Source organism: Delphinapterus leucas, chromosome 1, assembly GCF_059928025.1.
Source record: "Delphinapterus leucas isolate spDelLeu-1000000601 "Yukka" chromosome 1, BTC_Dleu_Yukka2, whole genome shotgun sequence".
In the NCBI taxonomy this organism is placed as follows: domain Eukaryota; kingdom Metazoa; phylum Chordata; class Mammalia; order Artiodactyla; family Monodontidae; genus Delphinapterus; species Delphinapterus leucas.
Window position 1 is genome coordinate 139,997,843 of NC_143129.1, and position 10,938 is coordinate 140,008,780.

Consider the following 10,938-nt stretch of genomic DNA (forward strand, 5'->3'; position numbering starts at 1 on the left):
AAATACATGGATCTTGCTGTTGCTTCTCCACCATCTAGCATGTAGTCACTGCCAAATATAGCACTGGTGCTCTTTTAATTTGTTAAATAGACACATGAATTGATGGGAAGATTGGTGGAGGTTTTCAAACCTGTTATGTTGTACTACTTGTACACTTGATGGTCTTGACCCTTGGCTTATAGCAGCATTTCCCAATGTTTGGTCCTTTAGCAAAGTAAGATGCTCCATGAAAGACTAATTCTTTGGTCAAGTAAATTTATGAAAGTCTATATTCTAAATGCCTCCTCAACCCGGGAGATTCACAACGCAAGTTTATATCTTAAAGGCTTATGCAAAGTCTCGCTATAAAGATACCTAGTTAACTTGAGCGTAGCATTTTCCAAATGAATTCTTTCCAGGAATACCTTCTAATGTATGAAAGAACACCCTTTGGAAAATCCTGGCCTATAGAGAACTTGGGCTCTGAGTAAATTTTTCTCATGGTTTCTGTCAATTCTTTGTCCTGGTTGTCCTTCCCCCAGTTAAACTGCACAGCCGGAAGCAGGAGAGACATGCATATTGGGCTGGACAAAAAGGCAACACAGACAATAGAACCTTTGAGAAAACTAAACATAGGAATGGGCTACCAGGCCAGGAACTGACCAAAAGTATTTCGACAATGAGTAGAATGCCCTCATTTGTATCACACCTCAGAGACTTCATAGTTCTACGCACGTACATCATTGCAACTGCCCTTCTTTCTCTTCCCCCTTCCTCTTTTTCTCCTCCAGCATCAGCATCACCATGGTTAAATACGATGGCACACTGTCTATGCCAGGCATTGCCGTAAGTGTACTTCTTGCAGTAACTGATGAAATGATATTACTTACTATTATATAGATCTTGAAATTGAGTCTCAGAAAGCTACTATTACTACTAGTAATAATAATAACGACAAAATTAATGATAGCCACCTCTCACTTTTGGTGAGCTTATTGTTCAACGCAAAAGAGCTCAGAGAGGCAGATTTGGGGCTCAAATGTTAAGTCTTCTGATGCCAAGTCCAGAGTTTGCTCCACCCATGAAAGATGGGTCTCTCCAACAAGATCATAGCATGCTCCCAGCTGCGGCAGGGGAGAGAGGGTTACGGCACCAGCTCGGCATTCAGATGGTGTGGTTTTTAAAGTGACTCAACATCTGTCATTAATTAGAGTTCCTGTTCCCATGGTGATGGTTTATTATTGCTGGGCTGATAAGATGGCCAATTCAAGAATACTATCTTCCTTCTTTTCCCTCTCACTCTCCAGCATAGATTTTTCTCTTTTTTTCCTCCTCTCACCTAACATCATTGATCTTTTGCAACAAGGTAGGAGGTGGTGTTCCTCAAACAGGGACACCCTGTTGGATCCCTGGTGATAACCTTTGGAATTTTTTCCGTTTTGCTTAATGCAAAGGCTCTGTCAGACCAACATGGATTCATCTCTGACATTTATTAGCTCTCTTACCATAAACAAGTTAATTACCTTCCTTGGGCCTTATTTTTTCATCTGGAATAAGGGGTAAGAAGGCCTAAACAGCAAAAGGTTCTTCTGAGAATCTGATGTACCAAATAGGAAGATGCTAGCACAGAGCTTGGAACGTGGTGGATACTCAAGAAATGGTAGCAGTTGTGATAATTAAAATAATAGCAATAATAATTATTTACAAAGAGATGAGATGAGACAGATTTTGGGTTGGCAGTTGAGGTCGTCTTACTTTCATTCATTCATCAATCATTCAAATTTGTTCTTCCACTGAAACTGTTCTTTGTTCTTTATAGCCCTTAACCCAAGATACACTATATACTTATTTGTATTTAACTGTCTCTTACACTCGACTGTAAATGTGATGAAAATTAGTACAATGGTTATTTCACACATCACTGTACCTGGGGGTGTATTTGTTGAATGATGTACAAATATTTACCAACAGTCAAGGTCAGTCTTTGTGTTAGGCGCTGGAGATATGGAAATAACTAAAGCAAGATTTTTACCCTTGAGGCATTCACATAAGGAATCTGTGAAAACTGACAAAAAATAAAGGAAATGGGGCATTCATCCCTGACTCCAAAAGGTTTTTGGATTTTTTTTGAAATAAATCCAATGACATAAATGGAATTAAATCTTTAGTAATCTCCTAGCACAAAGCACCGATAGGGGGGTGGTATGGCTATCTCAAAGCTCTCAGTGCCAAGAGGGATTCAAACCGGTGGTGTTAAGCCCCCAGAGTAATCGGAAATTCCCTTTGAAACAGACAGTTAAAAAAGAAAGAGAAAGAGAAAGAAAGGGAAGGCCTTTCAGGGGGGGCTAGCTCACTGACCTCCCCCCCAGGACGGTCTGACCCCCTCTGCTGGTGAAGAAAGAGGTCAGATCCTCAGATGGAAAATCAATCTCCAAGAGTGGCTGGATACAATTCCACGACACGCGGTCTATTCCCAGCCAAGGAGGATGGGGCCCAGAGGCTTTAGCTTCCCCAACCCACTGTACCCGATCAGGCCAAGCCGACAAGTCCTCCAGGAGCACACGGCATCCGACAGACGAGCAGGCGCAGGGGTCCAGCCAGGAGCCCTTGAACCCGCCTTCCTCAGTGGCTTGGATCTTCCATTTTGAAGCTATTTTGTTATTGTACAATACTATTAAGTATTCGTGTTCATTACCTTAATATATTCTGGGTTACTGCCTCTGAAGCGATCGAGTCCAGTGCTTCTTATGTTCAGTTGAGACCCTCTAAGGGGTCACACCTTGCCATGGGGAAAGGGAGGGCGTGACACGGTGAGCAGGAGACACGGCTCAGCTTCTAACTGTTTTGTACAGTGTGCTCCCAAATGATCCACTACTTTAAACTGTTTGAAAACCAGGACCTAATTCTTTCAGTGTAAAGATGAGGAATCTGAGGCCCAAAGAGGTAGACCTCGTGTCTCAGGTTATATATTGGGTTGTTCAGTAACGGAACCGACGCTGAGGATGGGGGAGCTCATCTTTGAAAAAGAGAGAGTAACTGAGAAGCACAGGGACCGTCTGGAGTGAGTGCCAGTGTGAACAAGGAAAGCTGTTTTCAGAGACAGAGCTAAGAACTAGGTGGTCCTGGGTCGGATTTTACCTGCTGAGGGCTTTCCGTCCACATCCATCACAGCAGCACCCTTGCTTTAGTGGCTGGCTCCCTGGGTAACCAGTCTGCTCCGCCAGCTCCAGGGAGATGACAAATTCTCTGTCAATTTCACCTCCACTTCGGTACAACACACGTTTACACAGCACCTGCTACTGATTAAGGGTGAGGAATTCTGGGATCCTTCCCTGGAAGCTCACACCCAAGTAGGGTAAGCAGACATGGAAACATCTAAGGGCAGTGCTAGAGATAAGCACAGGTGGAGGTGGGGGAAGTGTAGAGGGAGGCCTGACCATGAGGAAGTGTCCCAAGGCAACTTTACAGATGGGTTTCAATATTCTCCCAGTGAGCAGACTACAGGGTCAGAACATTAACCAAGCGTATCTTACTAGGATGTGACCTTGGGAAGGTACTGAACCTCTCTGTGATTTGGCCTCCTTATCTGCAAACATCTCCTTATCTGCAAAGCACAAGGAATATCAGGACCTCATGGGACTGTTGTGAGGACTAAGTGAGTTAATCCGCAAAGTCACCTACGTGATGACTGGCGAAACTACATGAATACCCTCTGCTATCCTTTTAGGAGCCCCTTGAAGAGAGGGGTCACAGGTCCCCACCACATCACAATATGCTGGACTCACTAAAGCCTGCTGCTTCCCAGTCGTCTAAGCACTTCCTCGAATCTCCACTTTAGGATTGTCTATAAATTTCTCCTCTGTAAACGTCTGTCTATAGTAGTTAGTCAGCTTACTAAGATGAAGACAACTGCTATAATCCAATTATCTAAACCAGTCTGGTTTGTCAGGATCCCTCCTCATCAGAGATGCTGACAGGTGAAACTGACATGGCCAACTTGGTAGGAATTTCAGTCTGATCAACTGCAACACACAGGCTCCTTCGGCCACGGTGTCAGCTGAGGCTGGAGAGAGGGGTGAGGGGGTAGATTTTGAGGTGGGGTGAGGTGGGTTGCTTGCTTCCCATATCTCAGTGGCCTTGTCTCAGAAGGTGCCTTCTTCATCCTGAAATTTTCAAACCTGATATGTTACACTCTATACACAAATGCACTCTAGTGAAATAGGATAACTTTCTAGGGACATTTAAAGAGTGTCCCCTTATATTTCAGGGAGGCTTCAAAACTGTTGGAGATAAATAATAAATCTGCGTCGTTACTCCCAGGCTGAATTAACTTACAGGCTTTTTTCTTAAGCAGGAAGCAGTATTACTATCTAAGAAGCACTTAATGTTGTTGACTTTAAGTAAATGAGACTATTAGCCTGAAACATTTTTTATAAAAAATGATAGAGTCAGGGGATGTTGGGCAAAGGATGCTCCCAAGACTCCTGATCAAACTCCTAATGATTTGTTTATAGTTGACAACCCCCACTCCCTATCAACTGTGGTCCTTATATATCGAGCTTTCTCTTCTGCTACTCCCGAACTGGGATGCTTTCCTAGGAGTTGAGTTGATGTCTTTCTGTCTGTGTTATTCCTTTGCTTTCACTAGCCCTCTATCTGAAAAGCCCACTTCCTGCTGCTTCTCTGCTCATCCTAAATTAACATTTCCACTTCAAGCCCTACTTCTTATACAAAGCCACACTTCTCTTTCCTGCTTGTAGCTGTTACCAGGGAGCAGATTATGTAATGGCACTCTCTGGTTTCAGGTTACTTCATTTTTATTTTTCTAGCCTGTCAGCTCCTTGAAGGTGGGGAACCTGGCCTTGCTTTTCCTCTTTTTCTTTTTTAAAATTGTAAAACATTTGGCCCTCTATTACACTATCCACGACTTTGAGGTCACCCATAGAAACAGCGTGTGCTTGGAGACACAAAAACCTGTATTCAAATTCCAGCTTGAATATTAACAGCCAGTGTGACCTTGGGTAAGTTCTTTTAATTTCTGAGTCTGTTTTCTCATTTGTAAAACTGAAAAAAAGAGACTTTGCACATAAACCTATTGTGAGAGTTAGGTGAGAAAGGCTAAATATTGATTCTGCAAGGAAACATCTACAAGAAGGCCAGAGCAATATGAGTTATGCATGTAGCTTTCTTATAATTTGCTTTGAGATAGGAAGAAAGCTTGGAAAACCCTGAGTAAAAGATATGTCTCAATAAACATAAGCTCTGAGACATACAGACTTAAACTCCTAATGCCATTACTTAATAGCTATGTGACTTTGGGCAAATCGCTTGCCCTCTCTGAGTCTCTATTTCCTCATTTGGGTGATGAGAATAATCACATATGTAATAGAGTGATTCACTTAGAAAGGTCCAGAGTTCTGGTTCAAGAAAGAGGAGTTTCTATTCCTTTTGACTAGACACTACCTGGAACTGTGCCTGGCTCAGACTTGTAATCAAGTTGTGTCTCCTGAGACAGGTGCTAAGCTACCTGTGGCCACTGGCCTCAATGCCTGACTCAGAGTGGGCTTATTCAGAGCTGGGTGTTCACTAAAGTTGCTAACGTCAATTTCTTGTCTTTTGGGTGTCACTTAGTCAAAGTGAACTGCTCTCCATGATAACTGGGCACCCTTTCTCCTGTTGGCCTAGCTCATTCCGACAGGGAGAGAGGAGGGGAAGTGGATTTGCCATAAGGACTGACTTCTCTTAATGCTTAAAAGTGACTGTATCAATCAGAGTCCAGTCGGGAGAAGTCATTCAACAAAAAGAACTGAGCACAAGAAATCGGTTTCATTGATGACACAAGAAACCAAGAAGCCAAACAGATGATATTGAAGGAACTCAGAGATCGGGGACGGCAAAAAGCTGCTACTCCTCTTAGCGATCAAGAGATGATGGGAGGTAGTGGTGTGGCCAGAGCCAGGGGCTGGCCATGTCAGGCTGGAGCTGAAAACCAAAGAAGGGCTGAGTGGTCAGCCCTGGGACCTGAAGGGAAAGGCTGGGAGCTGGAATCACACAGGAGATGCAGTTGCTGCTGCAGTGAAAGAGAGAAATGACCTGACTTCTCCCCGCTTGCTTCCTGCACGTCCATCTTCCATCAGCATCTCCCATTGGCCAAATCTACTCAGTGGCCAGTTTCCAGAGAGCCTGAGAAATGTAATACACAGCAGGGCAGGTGTGAATAAGCTATCTGAGAGCAAACAGGCAAATGAGTGGCCCAGCCATCTCAATAATATACATAAAGCGCTAGAACAACGTGTGATTTACAGTCAGCTAATAATGATAGGTCTCATAAATATTACTCTAATTTTGTATAGCTCACTGAAAGTTTATTCACACCAGTAACTGTGCTCAATGCTCTCTACATATTATCTCACTGAATCTTCACAACAACCTTATGAGGCAGGCACTCTTAACAGTCTCATGTTTACAGTGAGAAAACCAGCTTAGAGAGGTAAGGGGACTGACCTAATGTACCGCTTTAGCATCTGAACTCAGGACTGGAGCCCAGATTTATGTGACATCTGAGTCTGTGCTCTTAACTATGGTCCTATTTATTGCTTATAATATGAATCATACTGCTAACAGTGAAAGGGAGGGTACTAGATAAGCTGAACATGAAACTTCTCATAATTACTGGGAGGATATTTTGAAGACCTACATTTCCAGGACTGAAAGCCTAGAACACTCTGGGAACATTAAATTTGCCCTTAAAAAAAGTAGAGATTAAGAAAAAAAATACATCACTTAATGCAGTTTATAAAAGTCCATGGCTTTCCCTCTTGAAGGCAACGGTGTATTTTTGCTAAGACGATGCCAAGTTCGGTGGCCTCTGAAGGCTTGCTGTTTACTGACATTTGATAGGCTTCGACATCTGTTGCCCTTCTCGATTGATGGGTGCTTCATTTTAGCACTTCCCTGATGCCAGGCTGGTAAAAAGCTTTAGTACTGAGGTCCTCTAAGACACTCCTAGGTCAGTGACACAGCTTTGTTTGTGAAGCTGCCTGAGGGAAGGAATATTCAGGGAAGAGTGGTAAGGCACATGCCATCCATCCACCATGCTGGGTATTCTCAGTTCTACCCCTGGGGCAGGTGACAGCTCCAGAAAGTTATAAGCCCGGGCAATTCTTGACCTCAAGTCAAGTTTCAGTGTCTTGCTCCGGACCTTTAGCAAGGTAGTACAGGATGAATTCTTCTGCTTCTTCTGTAAAGTTCCATGGAATGACTTCTTTGTTTGTTTTTAAAGGAATGGAAATTTTAGAATTTGGTACCTGGGGTCTCTTTTGGAAAACTGGTATACCTCCTTGACTCTGTGGACACTATATGACTTGACATATTTCCAGTTTTGTGTTGGCTGCTGGGAAGCTCAAAGTAATCCCCTTATTTATGGGTCAGAGACCCATAGGCCAAATCTGTCCCACACATCTGCTTGGTCTGACACTCACCAACGCAGGGTTAAAACAATTTGAATTTCAACGTCCTTAGGCAGAGTATACATCCTCCAATCTGGTACAGAATGAAATCATCTTGTTCTCTGCTTGTTTACATGGCCTACCTGGTATGGCCTGCAGGCATATATATATTTGAGGACCCCCTAGTCTAAGTAGTTGGTATATTATCTTCCTACATAGCTTCTAACTTGTGAGTTTTATTTTGCTTAGTTTTATTCTGCTTAGTCATTTATTATAAGCTTCCTCAAATCCTTTATGGAAGAGGAATATGAATGATAAAAAAATAAACAAATTGTTTTCTTCCCTAAGCAAAACTGCCAAGTTCAGTGCAGGCAGCTGCATCCCCACTGCATCCAAGGGCTGATCATTCCTGGTGAGTCACTCTGGCCCGCCCCACCTGCCCCACCTGTTAGAGGGTTACCACTGTCGTAGGCTCAACCCTATCATTCCTTTAAACAGGAGAAAGGATTTCTTCCTCATTAGCAACTGAGGGGCCTGGACATAATCAAGTGGCCTCTGCCCTATTTCTAGCATATAAGATGTAAAGCCAGCTCTAGGTGCCCTCTGAGACACTGGGCAGCAGGGGATATGCAGGGAGTGGGCCTAGAGCCAGACCAGCTAAATTGCAGCCCTCCTCCCCCCACTAGCCATCCATGTGACCTCGGGTCAGCTTATGAGTTTTTTTTTTTTAGCTTATCAGTCTTGATGCCTCAAATTCCTGCTTTATAAAGTGGGACAATGCTACCACCTACTTTACTGGTTTTGGGGTAAGGATCAAATTAATACAGGAAATATTAATAATAGTACTTTTCTGCATGCCAGGCATTGTGCTAACTGTGCTTTCATGCATAGAATATTTGCAGTAACTCAGTGGGGTCGGTTAATACGGAACTGAGGATCAGAGAAACTAAGCACCTTGCCCAGCCAGGCTGGTTCACATAGCTAGCAAGCCAAGGAGATGCCATCACCTTGAGTGTAGCAAGGTGACTTAGTGGGCTACTTTCTTTGGCCTCATTTGATTTCCTCTTATCCCGTCCACAACAGGTTCAGCTCATTTACCCTATTCCACCCCCAAGACTTGGCAGGCAGTTGCCATAACACGACTGAGCTCCAGCAGTTATTACTAATATTTATTGTGTTGAGTTGAAATGGAGAGAGATTTGTGTAGGACTGAGGCACATGCTCCCTCCTCTGCTTTCAGAGAAGGTATTCTACTGCAAAGATTAAGAGCCAGCCTGGTTCACATGCCTCTCCACAGAGTTCCAGCTCTATCACCAACTAATCCTATATGGCCCGGTTCAAATGCTGCCTTCTCAGAAGCACCGTTCTATTTCTAGCCCTAAGACAATGGAAGACACTCCTTCCTTGGTGCTCTATTATCCACTGTATAGCAACTGTAGTTAAACAAATAAGAGCCAACATTAAATAGACAGTATTCTACTCTACATGTACTAACGTGTTGACCTCTTACAACACGAGTTGTGAGATAATATACCTATGATGCAGATATTACTGTTATGTTTTACTAATGAGAGCTCTGAGGCACAGAGAAATTAAGTAACTCACTTAAGGTAAGTGGCAGAGCCATGATTTGAGCCCAAGCCAAGGCGCTGTGTCTTTGTCATTACATTTAGTGTTGACTTTTTCATAACTGTATCTGTCTGTGTCCACCTCCTCCCCACCAGGCTGGAACTCCATGGGCCCCAAGATGTGTTTAAATCTTCTTTGTCCTGCTACCATCTAGGACTGTCCCTGCCACGTGGCAGCCTCTTGCTGATGAGCCTTGGCTCAATGTATTAAATAGGGAGCCTCATCACCTAGTTGAATCAAGGCCAAGACACATGCCTTTTCCAGATGTAGCCCACTGTCATCTGTCAGCCCAGCTGTCACAGCCCACCCTATCTCCAGCTGCAGAGGAGAGCAGAAAATGCATCCTGAAATCACAGGAAGGACCCAAGTAAAAGGTGCATCGATGGGGGCAAAAACCAGCCAGCACAGTGATTAATTTGGCCTCCCCTTCAATATTATGTTTACACAAGTTGATTATATAGCACTTAATTACTAATTTGCCCTGCTTAAACCAAGAGTGTTTTTAATTTTTAATGAGATAAGGGAAGAAGATGCCTTTACTTAGTAAGGAGCAGCTATTTTATTTCCTTCTCTTGTTTTGCCCAGCCAATTAATAACATTTCTAAGGAAATGTATCCCTGTCATGAATTCTTTCTCCCCATCTTCTTCCTGACCTCCCAGATTTAAAAAGAGATAGAAACAGACAAGAGCCACTTAGAAACAAACTGACTTCACCTTCTGATCTGGCTGGCTAGGCTGGGAAAGGCCTTGTAAAGCAAAGTAACATGGGACCCATAAATGGTGCTGTCTGGCTTTGTGGGAGTCGGGGTGTGTCTATTCCCAGAAAGCATGACTTGGTTGTTGTTACCAAAAGCAGAGAATACAGCCATAGGTCTCCAAACAAGGCAATCCCCCTAGAACCCTGCACTGTTTCCTGGGTATTAATGTCAGATAATTTTAAGCATGGCCCTAGGGCAGCCTATACAAAAAACACAGGTTTTGGAGTCAGCTCTGGATTTGATCGCCAGCTCTGCTACTTGTTAGATGATGGATCTGTTATTTAAACTTTCTGAGCCTCAGTTTCCTATCTGTAATGGTGAGGTGAATAACCTACCTTGCAAGAATCAAATGGCATCTCAAGTACCTTAGCACAGTGCCCAGCTCAGAAGAGGCACAGTTTTCTTGTCTTTGGCAGAAGGGAAGGCAGAAAAAGGAAAGCAGGGATAAGCGGGTCCCTTTTGAGCACCCTAGCCTGTCATCTGCAGAGCTGACAGATCTGATCAGTGTTACTCAAAGGGCCGGTCCATAATGACATAAGGAGTTTCCTCCAGAACGTAAACAAACACCCTGATTCTCTCACTGAGAACATCTTGCTACGAACAAAATGTTGTAATTGATTTACATTCTGATGCAAGTCCCTTATCTCATTGCCAATCTGTAACAAACCATTCACAGCTTGGCCTCTGGTCGCAGACAGACCTGCACAGCCCAGTCTGGATGACTACGGAGGACAGCTGCATTTGCTCCTAAAGACCCCCTCCCACCCTTCTCTGGGCTGTGCCAGGCTCACTTGTACGGACTATATCAATGAGCTCTCTTGCCCTATGACTTTGACTCCAGCCAATGGGGAGCCCGACAGTAAGTCAGAGAGCGGGAGGAAGATGGGGTCAATAACCCAGCTCTTCACTTCCAGGGTCACTGGCAAGCCAGCTGAATCGGTCGCCTCCACACAGCCCTCTGTTCTGGGGTTCAGGGGTCCCAGTAACTGTGCTCTCCCTTCCCCTCTTAAGGTCCAGCTGTTACAAACCCCAGTATACTATATCCTCCCTTGTGATTTCTCCAGGGCCGGTCCCCAGTCTGTAAATAGTCCCTCTACTAAACTCTCTAAAACTATCCTAATTTG

The 10,938-nt window shown here is 43.9% G+C and overlaps 1 protein-coding gene across 12 annotated transcripts in view; it reads right to left on the reverse strand.

Moving 5' to 3' along the window:
• Positions 1–10,938, reverse strand: part of FGGY (FGGY carbohydrate kinase domain containing) — a 418,604-nt gene that overhangs the window by 64,524 nt on the left and 343,142 nt on the right. The window lies entirely within an intron of this gene.